General features: G+C 37.8%; 1 protein-coding gene across 5 annotated transcripts in view; it reads left to right on the top strand.

The window, feature by feature from the left end:
• LOC136846465 (cyclic nucleotide-gated channel alpha-3) overlaps positions 1–14,484 on the top strand; it is a 995,562-nt gene that overhangs the window by 69,474 nt on the left and 911,604 nt on the right. For 3 of the 5 annotated variants that reach the window (XM_067117262.1, XM_067117261.1, XM_067117260.1), the window contains exon 1: positions 12,849–14,484. This exon is cut by the window's right edge and continues 932 nt beyond it. The exons of the other annotated variants lie outside the window; for them this stretch is intronic. The gene's annotated coding sequence lies outside the window, so the exon portion shown is untranslated. Of the gene's footprint in view, positions 1–12,848 lie in introns of those variants that run through there. 5 annotated transcript variants of the gene reach the window in all.

Genomic DNA, 14,484 nt, shown 5'->3' with positions numbered 1-14,484 from the left:
TTTCCCCCAATCCCCATCCCCTCAAAGAAAAAAAAATCGCGCTGATCGGTGCAATCGGCGCGCTGATCGGTGCAGTTCGCTCGCGTTTCAAATGTTTTCATTCGCAGTTCAATACGTGTGAGGAAATGAAATCCCGCGTATAGCATTAAAAACTGTAAGTTTATGTATTTTCTATTTATATTAATCTAGAAGCGATCGGTGAGATTCGATTGTGTTCTAAATGGTTCCGCTAGCGCTATTGTCCTTTGAATTATGAAATCGGGAAACTGTAAATATAAAATCTACGAGTGTGAGAGAAGCCTTCGTAAGCCATTACTATTTACCTTTTCCTGGTAATTGGATTTTTGATTGAACATTCGAAATCACGTCTGATTTCAATAAGAACCAGATGAGAACCTGACACAGTCGAGGCATTTGCCTTCCCTCATAATCAAATTGGAAATGCTATTTGGAAACAGCTCGGTCATAGAGGTTCTCTCGGAAACACACAGGAGAGGAAGGTGAGGGAGGAGAGCTCGCATCTAAAGCTCCGTGTTAAGCCAGAGGTAGCCTAATCAGATTCGTTTGGTAAAGAACGCGTATCGAAGGGAACTTTCTTGTGATTACTCAGTCATGTCGAACAGTTTTGGTCCCGGCATATAAGCATCTGGTGTGCATTTTTTAAATAATTTTTACAAAATATTACGAGCTCTTCCCTCGGCCCGAAGGGGAAGGTGGGGTTAAATTGATGCTGTTAGTGGACCTCTCACGCACGCTGTAGGCATTACTGAAGGGTATTAGTAGCGTCATCTCGGCCCGAAGCTGCACTCACTTTTTTTCCTTTTACTTTTTCTCCATTCCCGCTTCATTTCATCAATCTTGCTGTCCAACTTCTCTAACAGTAACTTCTTCGTGCCACTACGGGGTTTTCCAATCCGTCACGAGCTCTCCCAATTACAGTGTAAGTTACATAGAGCTGTCGAGAGGCTTTTCGATACAGCTGCGAAGTATTCAAAACAAAACTGCGTTGACTTTCTACTTCGTTAACTTTAGTCATTGCATAAATACTTTTCATTGGTATCATAAGCAGTAGTCCTTATAGTGATAATTATTTATATACATTATATATATATATATATATATATATATATATATATATATATATATATATATATATATATATATATATATATATATATATATATATATATATATATATATATATATATATATATATATATATATATATATATATAATCAGAAAGCTACAAACGTCCTTTAATATCCAATTCGCTCTACCTCGGAAATAATATATTTTTCATATATGACGCACTAACCCATTCGGCCACAATGTGGCCGAATGGGTTAGTGCATCCCTTGTAGTCCTGAGTCCTCGTCCGTCGCTGGTTCGACCCCACGGGACGGTGGACTTATTATCAACTAAAAATTCCCTTCGGTAACATATATGAAAATATATTATTTCCGAGGTAGAGCGAATTGGATATTAAAGGACGTTTGTAGCTTTCTGATTGTATATGAATCACGGTGATGTGATAAATAGTCATATATATATATATATATATATATATATATATATATATATATATATATATATATATATATATATATAATATATATATATATGTATATATATATATATATATATATATATATATATATATATATATATATATATATATATATATATATATACACACACACACACACGTTATACACACACACACACACGTGTGTGTGTGTATCTGCATTTTCATCTACACATCTTGCAAATAATTTTGTCCTTTTGAATGAATATTTAAAATTGTGAATATTCAAGCACTTACGATTGACCAAATTTAAGGAGAATAAATAGCTTTTCATTATTTTGATTCTGTTCAATCTCGCTTTGTATAAATGATCTGAATGGCTCCACTTTTGAAGAATGTTTGTTAAAGAAACAATTAAGACATCTATTAAGACAGAAGAGCTGGTCATTCAAGATAATTAAAAACTCCCATTGAAAACTAAACGGGACCCGCATGATGACCTGAATGAGGGCAGACAGCAGAGCCTTATAAATAAATATCGATGATGATGAAAATGATCTGAGGCTCTCCTTATTTAAGCAAAGTTTCGCTACATTGATATTTCGAAAGTCATATTATTAGATCCTCTTCTTTTTTAATGATTGTGGTTAATATCGTCAAGTCTTTTGTTTATTGGCTTAGTCTATGCATTAGGGAGTATTCATTTCTATTTTTTTTTACCGTCTGCCTTCGTAAGTTGCTGTGAATTCTGCTTAAATTTAACTGGTTATTTATCTTGGCGGCATTTCCAGTGAGTAAATACTTGCTGCAGGTTTTCTTAGTGGACATTACAGAATTCTACTCTCTCTCTCTCTCTCTCTCTCTCTCTCTCTCTCTCAATCCATTATGTATCTTGTTAACCCTCTCATTCTTTCCCTCTCAGTCCTGCGTTAGGTATCAAAAAGTTAGCCGTCTCTCTCTCTCTCTCTCTCTCTCTCTCTCTCTCTCTAATCTTGATTAGTCATCAGAATGTTAACTGTTGCCCTCTCTCAGTTCTCAGTGTTTATCAAGTATTTGAAGATTATCCATATGTGTGTATGTGTATGTTGGTGTGTGCGTGTGTGGCAGGATCTCAGGCGGTCTCGGTCAGTGATCAATGGCAACGTTTGAAAACATGGCTGATTTTGTGGGGAGGTTAATTGAGTTTGTAAATGGGAAACAAAGACAGTGTCACTTATATGGGAGATGCCACGACGGTTTATATCATTTCGAGGTCGGATGGAGGAGGGAACTGAAGAAGGGCGAGGGGTGACAGCCACCGAAAAAATAGGATGCTCTGGTAATGGATTGGAGTGTAATGAGAGTGGTCTTATTTTGTCCTCGTTTCTCTGTTTTTGGTTGTGAATGTTTACGCACACGCTGACATGTACGTGTTGGCAGACAAACGCACAAGTTATATATATGATGTATATGTATGTATGCATGTTTGTATGAGTGTGTGTGTGTGTGTGTGTGTGAGTGTACTGCCCTGTTGACAGGGGTCGCCCTTTGAGAACAGGGGACAGTGATCATTACAGTGCCACATTTATATTATAATCGCTGATTCGTGGATAAACATCTTGTGCAAAAAACTTCCACAATGTGCAGTAGGTTTTATTGAAGGTGTGATTTCAGATAAATTAAGACATCGCTATTAGGCGAATTCTTCATCCAGCTGTTGATACTAGGATAAAACATTATTATAAAAAGTATAGCGCAACCCTTCACCACTTATGCCGTCAGGAGCCAGTCTCCTTCCCATACAGAAACTGCACCTTTCACATATCTTTCACACTCAAACTCTCGAACTAACTGGACGCTAGTGCATATTCCAGACTACCTGTCCTGCCATTTGCAGGTTCCACTTCTCCACCTTCGTATGGGACTACCTTCCGTTACCTTAATATAAGACCATCTCTCACTAGTCTTGTCCATCTTTCATTACACCGAACACCGTCAGACATTTAGTATTCTTGCCTTTTCTTTACTTATATTTCTTTTTTCCTAGTGTCTTCAGTTTGTTTTTTAATTTTATCACTTGTAAACTTTTAATTCTATGGATTATTAATTAGTCATTGAGTAGTAAAAAAGGAATAATATGAGTGGTATTATAAATATAAAAAAAAAACAAGTAAAACTATAGAAGGGACGAGAAAGAGACTTAAAGACCAAACCAACGAAAAAGGCACGTGAAATTTTTCCCGACAGCAGGTATGACAGAGTAGGGCATTGAACGGATTGATGGTGCGGGTGGGACAACAATGCGGGAAAGAAAACACCACGGTTGCCGGTGGCTGCGGGAACTTTCGTAATATAGAACCATGATGAACCAAATCTGTGAAAGTGAATCGTAAATGGGACCACATCTGTGCAATAAGGTCACGTGGGCACAGGTCCATGAAATACTACTGTATGTGTTGGGACCAGATCCATGAAATACAAATGTATGTGACGGGACCAGATTCGTGAAACACGGGTGTATGTTGTGGAACCAGATCTAAAATACAGCTGTATGCGGTGGGATGAGATCCATGAAATGCAACTGTATGTGGTGGGGCCAGATCTCTGAAATATATGTGGTGGGACCACCAGATCCGCGAAAAACAGCTGTATGTGGTGAGACCAGATCCGTGAAATACAGGTGTATGAGGAACCATATCCTAAGATTACAATCATATATTATACAACCATACTAGGACCAGATCCTTGTAATACCATAATATATGGGACCATACTCGTGAAATATACGTGGGGTCATATCTGTGAAGTACAACTATATGTGGCACCATTTCTGTGAAATACAACTAAATGTGTGGCACCATGTCTGTGAAGTGCAATTATATATTGGCCCATATCTGTGAAATACAATTATATGTTGGACCATATGTGTGAAATACAACTATATGTGCTAATATATCTGTGTAATACAATTCAAAGGAAAGCCATTTATGTGAAATACAACTATATGTGGGACCATATGTGTGAAATACAACTATATGTGGTAATATATCTGTGAAATACTACTCAGTGTGTGTGTGACCATATGTGTGAAATACAAGTATATGTGGGAAGAAATCCATGTGACAACCATAAAGGCGACCGTCTTTGTAATGCAACCACACATTGGGAGATAACACAAAAGAATAGAATCATACTGCAAACTGGATGCTTAAAATAGAATTATAAGCGGAAATGTCAGTAAAATAGGAGTTTAGAAGCACAGAACCTTATTTGCAATTGCATCCGTAAAATAGAATCGTGTGCAGAGCCGTACGTAGAACGAGATATGTGAAATAAAACCACGCACACAACGAGATCCGTGAAATAGAGCCGTATCCTCAAACCATACCTGATACAACTTCTATAACAAAGAACTATTTACTGACCCACAAAATAGAATTATACACAAATATATATATATATATATATATATATATATATATATATATATATATATATATATATATATATATATATATATTAAGCAGGAACACGCATGAAACATTATATATATATATATACAGTATATATATACATATATATATATATATATATATATATATATATATATATATATATATATATATATATATATATATATATATATATATATATATATATATATATATATATATTAAGCAGGAGCACGCATGAAACATTTGATGTAAAATAAAACCTTGTCTGTAATCCAGAACCACACTTAGAACCAGATCCAGTAAAAAGAGGATCGGATCAGCGAAACTTAACCAAGCAGAGAATGAGACCCGGAGTAGCATAAAGTATAAGAAAAAAAGGGGGAATTGTGGTTCGGGATCCGTTTGACAGTAGGGAAAAAGAAGGGTGCGCCGTGGTAGTAAATGAATCGGTGAGGCGCCTATTAATGGACGTAAATGAGGAAACTTGTCGCAGGAGAGTGGGAGTGGTCGTGCGTGTGTTTATGTTTGTGTGTTTGTTTACGCAGAGAAAAGGTATTGTCTAGAACCCTTCTTCGCTCGAAGAAAAGACAATTAGTTGTTATGCATGAGTAAAGAAAGCATATCAAAAGGAGCAGCAGTACACGCGTAGAAGGAAGAGCGGTAAAATTAGCGGCGCAGCGCAGGACATACTCTTACAGCAATAATAAATGTAGCTGTATTTCGTGCGGAGACAATGAGAGTGAAGTTGTAGTTTATGTACGCGAGGCTTATATTGAAATAAGGGTTGCGTAGTCCGCAGAGAAAAGGGATATTCGGGACGGCCTTCGTTGGTAGAGAAAAAGGAATAAGAGCGGCGTTCACTGCTTGAAATAAAATGGAAAATTGCCTTCCAAACAGGGAAAAAAGTTATAACAGTGTATGCAATGCACAGCAAATACAGAAGAGATTGGTCAGTATGTAAACAAACGCAGATGTTTATATATAATGCGGTTTAAAAGAGGATATTACGGCGCTGAATAATCCTGATGGGTTCCGGCGCTTGGTCTTCAAGACCTAAATTTCATAATCAGTCAAAAGAGGATATGTCCTGTTTAAAAGAGTTTGGTATTTGAGAAATGTAAATTTATCATTATTATGAACGAAAGCTGCGGCAAAGGGGGATTATGCAGAATGAAAAAGGGAAAGGTAATAGAGACAGTGGATTAAACACGGATTTGATAATTATATTGGAATTTTCAGTGTGAATTAATGAACAGTCCTATGAAACATACCTAGTCGCTGTTGTCCGTCGTAGAGACTTCCGCTATGCGTTACTTGTCCTCCCCCGAATCGCCACTAACCGGCTTAAGCTGCCTTACCTATATAGATTTGGCAGAAAACAAGAACAGCAGCAAAAATCTTTTGATGAACGTATTTTTGTGCTCGCAGTATTATGAGTAACATCATTCATACTTGGAAGTTTTATCATTTTGATAATGAATTTCTGAGAAATGTGATGAGACTCTTGATTACAGTGTACGTATGATGAGGATAGTGTTTAGAGGGAGCTAAATTTCATCCCACATGAATACCTTCTAGAGAAAACTGTTTAAAAGAGGGTAATCATTTTATAACGAAAACAATAACTATGAAAAACGCATTCACTATGTAACAGTTCAATAGAAAATGGCTTGAAAGTGGGATTGATCTATCAAGTAAATATAATAACGTATACAGAAACCCCCTTTGGATAATAGCGGGTCGCAAGTGGCAGTAATCAGGGGTTATTAGTTAATCATAGCATTACGCGATTGACATCTATCGGAGGTATCGTGTAACGTCGATGATCGTGTGATCTCCAAGAGAAGGCAGCTTCGAGAACTGCACCATAATGTCCTTTCTGTTTATTGAGCGGAGTGAAGCGAAGGAAATCAACCTGGAAATGGGATGCATTAAAGAATGAATGAAAGATTGAAGTTTAAATGATTAAGTAAAAGATGAGCCCCTTTTCTCACCACCCACTGGCATATAAGCAGACGGCACACGTGCGCGCACACTGCATATATATATATATATATATATATATATATATATATATATATATATATATTATATATATATATATATATATATATATATATATATATATATATATATATATATATATATATATATATATATATATATATATATATATATATATATATATATATATATATATATATTATATATATATACATATATTGTTACGTGGGTCATTTGGCTAATGAGTTTAATAAATAGTTAATTGGATTTATATTGGCTTGCTTTACCTTGCTTTACCTAAGACCCACTTAATTCTGTCAGTTAAGGCTAAAATTAATTCTAAAGGACAGATATTGAGTAGATCAGGTCGCCAGTTAACACTAGTTATCAAAGAATAGAGGTTTATTTCATAACCACATGAAAGAATTCAGTTAACTTACTGGAACACTATTTTCAACCAAAGTAAAATAAAATGAAATGGATTATTAACAGGAGTTAACATAATAGTCCTACTTAGGACAAACCTCAATGCTACATAGAATAAATGCAACAGATTTATGTGCCTCTCCGACGCTTTATCGGGCATTTACTGCAAGGTTGAATTGAGGCTTCTTGGTACTGAGGATTCAGATTCTTCTCCAAGAATGAGGATTTTTGTTCAGGCCCAAGGCATACATAATTCTGGAAAAAGACTTATCCAAATAACAATCTTGCATTACAGAAACTCCCACTTGTTACTTAATCACAAGGGGATGATTCTTATGTCAAGAATAATACTTTTAACACCATGGAGGATAAGTTATGTGACTTCCCTAGACAACAGCAATTGTACTTAATCAGTGACTTCATAAATTGGATATGTTTTACTAAGATTTCTTAGTCAGTGACTGTTTAAGAGAGGAAAACTTGAACAAGGGAAAATGAGAGTTTCAGTCGAAGGGAAAGAGAACTGGGAGCAATTGTCAAATCAGACTTACCGCTAGGTTTGCTAATGCAGTGATAAGTTGCATAAGATTCCTTGGTCCGCTGGAATAACAGTTTTCCCCCCCTGTTTTTGAACAAAAGAGGGAAAACGAAGGGTTGCTTGGAAGATAGTACGGACAGGTCCGTGCTCTGTGACAGCTGAGTATGACGCTGGGCAGCATCTCGCTGTTTGCTCGAAAACTCCGCCTAGTCAGGGCTTGACCTGAAATGACAGTAGTCTCGCCAGTACACGGTAGGGAAAAATGGGTTTTAAGAACAGTATAACTAAGGTCTGGCCTAGCAAAACTGTATCCCTCTGTGATCCTCTAAGCTGTGTATATATATATATTATATATATATATATATATATATATATATATATATATATATATATATATATATATATATATATATATATATATATATATATATATATATATAGCCACTATGATGTTGGCAAATTCCCATGCAGTGGTGATATTTATCAGGGATGTAATGAGGATGGTGATAGTGGATTATGTCAGCGACCATTCTCGAAAAGGATGATACAAATGGCTCTTTAACGGGAAATGAAGTGATTCGTTTGCATTTGGTCATAACACATCACGCATGAGAAGTAGGGAAGCATTAAAGGAGAGAGAGAGAGAGAGAGAGAGAGAGAGAGAGAGAGAGAGAGAGAGCGCAGCATATATCAAGCTCTTCAGAATTTTTTTTCAGTCAAAGAGGGAGAGATACAGACATTGTTAAGCAACTATGTCATTCATTACTGGCAAAGTTTTGTGGGGTCAAAGAGAAAGAGAGAGTTAAAGAAAAATCTCAATCTGCAGCCAAAATTTCAAGTACCAAGTAGGGGAGAGAGAGAGAGAGAGAGAGAGAGAGAGTTGAGGGGGAAGGGGGACCAAAGGCAGCTGGCAGCTACATTAAGGCAAGGTACAAACAGTTATTTGGAGATTACTTTGATGGACGAAGAAGTAACTTTATTCGTTTTCATAGACTTCTCCTGACCCACTGAAATGCACTGGGAGAATAATACCAGGTAGTTCGCTGAATATTTCTTTGGGGCGGTCGTTACCTGAAGTAGCACTTCATTGCATGTGAAAATAAAGAAATAGAGCCTGCGATGTAGGGGGAAACGGTTAAATGTCGTGAAGGAACTTCAACAAAATAAGGAAGTTGAAGGGGCTGGAAATGGAATGGAAAGCTAAAGAATTATCCTAAGAATGATGGTATATTGGATAAATTTCAAGTTATATAAAATTTGACACGTGACATATCTTGGGAGACAGAAAATGTGAAAAGGGGAGAAATCACGAAACTTGGAATGTTAGCAAAAAACAGGCTTAAATTAAGATGAAGAAATGCAGGTAAAATGCTTGAAAAAATACCAGGAAAACCATGGAAGAAAATTTGCAAAGTAACATTGATACAGAGAAAAATGAAAATGTACTGTAGTCTTTTTAAACAAGAATTTAAATAAGAAAAACTAACCATCTTTTTTCATAGTAGGAGCGCAGAAGGACAGGATAACCAGATAGACGAAAGTAGTATCATCATGAGAAAAAGAAAGTAAAGTGAGAAAGTAGAAAAACACCGGAACACGCTAATCGGTTGGGAAGGAAAAACATGAAACAAAAATTAGTGCAGAAAAACTGGCCCGAACTTGTTACAAAACACTGCGCAATAAAACCTGTTACTCTGCTTGTTTGAATTGCCTGCTAAAATCGGACTATTTGACCCGATGGCTGGTTTCACAGTGGTGATGAACGATGCAAACAAAACAGGCGTCATTTCAGAGAATGGCTTTGTGATGGCTTTCGTGACAGGACAGGTTTATTTGAAAAAAAAAAAAGATAAACTGATGTGCATAGTATAAAAACAACCGGGTATGTTGCTTAAAAAAGTTGTGTTGTATTTTATTCCAAAGAATGGCTTCGCGGTTCACCTCTCCAAGGATAAGTTTGCTGCAAGGAATAAGTCTGGTAAAATTACCGCTGGTTTAGAGACCAGGCATATATTTATTTCAGAGATTGAATCCTCTTTTTAGTTTTCTGAAAAGCAAACTATTGTGCCGGATTTGTCTGTCCATCCACACTTTTTTCTGTCCGCACTTTTTGTGTCCACCCTCAGATCTTAAGAACTACTGAGGCTATAGGGCTGCAAATTGGTAAGTTAATCATCCACCCTCCAATCATCAAACATACCAAATTGCAGCCCTTTAGCCTCAGTAGTTTTTATTTTATTTAAGGTCAAAATGAGCTATAATTGTGCATCTGGCAATGATGTAGGCCAGGCCACTCCCGGGCCGTGGTTAAAGCTTCATGTGTTTGGTGCCCTTGATTATACGATGTACAGAAAAATGGATTGCGCCGAGGGAACTTCGGCGCCTTTTTTGCTTGTTTATCCTTTGAAAACAGTGGTATTTTGCAAAAAATGCAGCCTTATGATTGTCGTAAAAGGACAAGTTTTATTTAACGAACGGCCATGTGAAATACTTTGTAAAGTAAATGACAAGTGTGTTTTATGGAGCAGTAGCATGAAGTACCTCGGAAAAGGACCGGTTTAATTTAGGGAACGGTTACTTGGATAACTGCATAAAGGACTCGTCAATTTTAGGGAAGGGTTACGCGTAATACCTCGGTAGAAGGACAGGTTTAATTAGGGAACTATTTCGAAAAGTACCGCGTAAAAGGACACGTGTATTTTAGGGAACACTATGCTTTGTACCTCGGTAAAAGGACAGGACAGATTTGATTAGGGAAAGGTTACGTGGAGAACTGCGTAAAAGGACAGGTTTATTGTATGGAGCAACTGTGCACAGTACCTCATAAGAGACAGGTTTATTTTAGGGAACGACTGTGCGAAGCACCTCGCAAAGGAGCGTAGATTTAAGGGAGGGCTTGGTAAGTTTAATATGGAAGTTAAAATCAAATAATGACAGTTGCAAAAACTACAGGAGATCTCATTATTATTATTATTATTATTATTATTATTATTATTATTATTATTATTATTATTATTATTCAGAAGATGAACCCTATCCATATGGAACAAGCCCATAGAGGACATTGACTTGAAATTCAAGCTTTCGAAGAATATGGTGTTTATCCGAAAGAAGTATAATAATAATAATAATAATAATAATAATAATAATAATAATAATAATAATAATAATAATAATAATAATAATAATAATAATAATAATCACACAGTCTCACCTGGCAATAGATGATTGGCAAAAGATGATTGAGACTAGTCACCTCTTTGGAGATTTGAACCATTGAGTTGTGATTTACCATGCCAACCCTGTACCCACTCATTCACAGAAGCCACAAAAGGATAGGATTCAGATATGTTACTGTCAGTACTTTGGAATCATAACGACCCATATCTATTATTTTTCTCGCCAGCTGCCCCTACCAGCAGTGAGTAGACATTCAAATCCTCAATGAGAAGGTTGTCTTCATTCATTTCCAAGTGAAATTGCCTGCTTCTAATGCGACTTGGGAGGCAGTGTTAGTAGCAACTCTGCTGAGGAATGTTTTATTTTAATTGGCCGAGACCGAATTTTTAAATGTCCTCTTATATTTAAATGACAGGTTCATTGAATAGCTCATTGAATATGGAGAGCAGCGTGGCCTGGAAATACAGCAGTCACAGACGTGACAGGTAGCTCGAGGTCTGGTGATTGTTTTCACCCGTTGTGAATGTTGTTTTTTTTTTAATTAATGCTGTAGTGATGATAAGTATGATAAGTGATCTATGATATTTTCAGTAATTCATTTGTTAAATTTAGATGATTTAGAGCATTATTCATTTATATATTCTTAGTAATATGCTAATCAAAACAGTTATTACTGTTATTTGTCTCTTAAAGGCCGATTTTCCCCCCGAACAAAAACATTTTTCCGATGACATTCTTAACTGAAACGTATATAAACTCTTCAAGGCGTGTTGGGAACTTACGAGATAACCTGTGGACCAAGAAACTTTAAAACAAAGTTAAAGTGTTGAGGAACGAAGGTAAGTTCCAAAGGTGAGAGAGAGAGAGAGAGAGAGAGAGAGAGAGAGAGAGAGAGAGAGAGAGAGAAATGGAAAAAGGAAAAACTCTTGCCATCCAAAGAAACCACCACAAGTCACTACCTCCATACCCTTTCCTTCCCCCGCCCCTCTTTTCCTCATCTCAACTGGACACTGTCCAGTTCTTCTTCTTCTTCTTCTTCTTCTTCTTCTTCTTCTTCTTCTTCTTCTTCTTCAACCGGGTCACTTCAGTTCGTTTTGTCTTGATCCCCTGACAAATAAAGTAGAAGGAAGTTTATTCCACCGTGAAGATATGATATCGAGGCACACCGATTTATAGAATCTGTCAGTGTGAGTCTTTCTTTTAGCAGGTTATAAACGGTCTCTTTCTTTCTTTTTTCTTTCTTTTTTTCTTCTGGTTAAACTCTCTACAATATTAACTGTTTACGCCGTGATTGGTTTTTACTGGTAAAGATTTACGAAACCTTGAGTCGAGTTTTTTTTTTTTATCAAAGGTCGTTTTCAGTGGAGAGAGAGAGAGAGAGAGAGAGAGAGAGAGAGAGAGAGAGAGAGAGAGAGAGAAATCGGCGGTGGTTGGGGCGAGATAGCGAAGTCTAGCATCTCTGGGAGGGAGGCTGGACGTCGTACCATCGATCCAATACAAACCCTCCCGATCCCCCTCCTGTGACCCTGGCTTTGGCTTCCTTTTATGTATTGTTTTATGTCATTGCGTGCAGAATTCGACTTGAGACATGAGCTGACCCAATGCGTTGTTGTTCTGAGTGCCGAGATGCCAGAGAGATGGCGCCGATGCTGCTCTTCGGATGGTATAGTAACGAGAGTAGCTGGGAGTGCGTTCGTCCGTGCATGTTTGGCCTGTTGGTGTGAGTGCTGGAAAGATCTCAGTTGTGGCCTGGCCTGTGTGAGACGAAGACCCCTTTTGCTTCACCATGTGACTCACCCGCCCACTCCTCCCCCCTCTCTGTCTCTTCTCACAAGTGCCCCGCTATAATACCCCCCAAAAGAAAAATTCATCTTCCCGAAGCTCGCCTGTCACCGCAAAGAGGGCGAGGATTTTACAGTTTTTGAGGTCACGTGATGGACAAGGGCGTGAGGGTTTTTCATCCCATGACAGGGACCGGCATCGACACAGACACACTCACACACAAACACACACACACACACAAGTATATGATTCCATGGCAGTAGCACTCTCCCCAAGTGCCTCTTTTCCACACCCAGGGAATGAACTTACGGTGTCTCTCTGACTCCTTTCTTTCCTCTCGTCTCTCTCTCCCTCTCTCTCTCTCTCTCTCTCTCTCTCTCGCTCTCTCTCTCTCTCTCCCTCTCCCCTCTAGCTCTTTCTCTCTCTTCGTAAATGACGTTTGTCAGATGAAGAGAGATTTCTAAAATAAGAAATACGGGGCGAGAACCGAGTCACGGACTACGAGCCTATCAGCAAGAGGAGGGAAGCAAGGAAAAACTTTGTTTATAGGAATATGTATATTAGTCTTAGAAGCAATATATATATATATATATTATATGTATAAAACCGAAGGTTCTTCTTTTGTTGCAGCCTCACGTTTTAGTTTTTATGGTGTTGTATTAACGAAGATATATCCACAGTTCCCTTATGAATGTGTTCGGAGGCAGATAAGAAGTGAAAATTCCGTCAGACCACGAAGAGAAAAAATAAAGTCTCGAAAACCAACATTTTTTCGCAGCAGACTTGGAATCTGATTTTGGTTTGTGAGATTCGTCTCCAATAAAAGATCACGTCAAGCGATCCCAATCCAGTTTTTATGTGCATATCCCATGTACTGTATATCCAGACCGCTGGAGGTCGCTTCGCTTCGTGAGTATTTTATAATAGCGCCTCGTGAGTATTTTGTATGGAGTACCACCGTAGATTTTCTGTGTGTGCAGCTACGTCGCCATCTGGAATCTGCTCTTTCATTTCGAACTGATTCTGAAGCATCCGTCAGTTTATTTCGATGTCTGTAGTGTTCTTGTAGCACGAGGGCGACTGCCGCTACCTTCTGTGAGAGAGTTTTCGTTCTCGTATCCCCCACACGACTTTCCTCAAGTGTTACTCGCTACCTGTTACTCTCTCAAGGATGACTTACGATGCACGATCGTTCTCGAAGTGCCCTGTCTCTGCCAACATTTTTCCTGGCTCCCCGTTTTTTCCTTTCCATTTCCGTTCTTCCTATTCCTCTTGCTTCCTCTCTACCTAGCCTTCGACCGCTGACGTGAGAGTCTAGGTCAACCTCGAGGCCTCTCTTTCTCTTCGTCCCTTCAAGTGATCCTTAAAAACCATAAGACAAATCCGACAATCATGTGAGAAAGAGAACTATCATCCAGACCATCATGATGGATTCCCACATTGGAAAAATCACTTAGTAGTCCGCCAGAGGCGAGAAGGTTAAGGAAGGAAGGAAAAAAATGATGCTAAGTGATGTGTATACACCCAGATAAGGCGCTTTGGAAGGGAGATGATAAGGGAGAGATAACAGTAGGCGATAACAGACGATAATCAA

Source organism: Macrobrachium rosenbergii, chromosome 15 (genome assembly GCF_040412425.1).
Source record: "Macrobrachium rosenbergii isolate ZJJX-2024 chromosome 15, ASM4041242v1, whole genome shotgun sequence".
Lineage (NCBI taxonomy): Eukaryota > Metazoa > Arthropoda > Malacostraca > Decapoda > Palaemonidae > Macrobrachium > Macrobrachium rosenbergii.
Note: the sequence above shows the minus strand (reverse complement) of the source record. Positions and strands in the feature narration are given on the sequence as shown.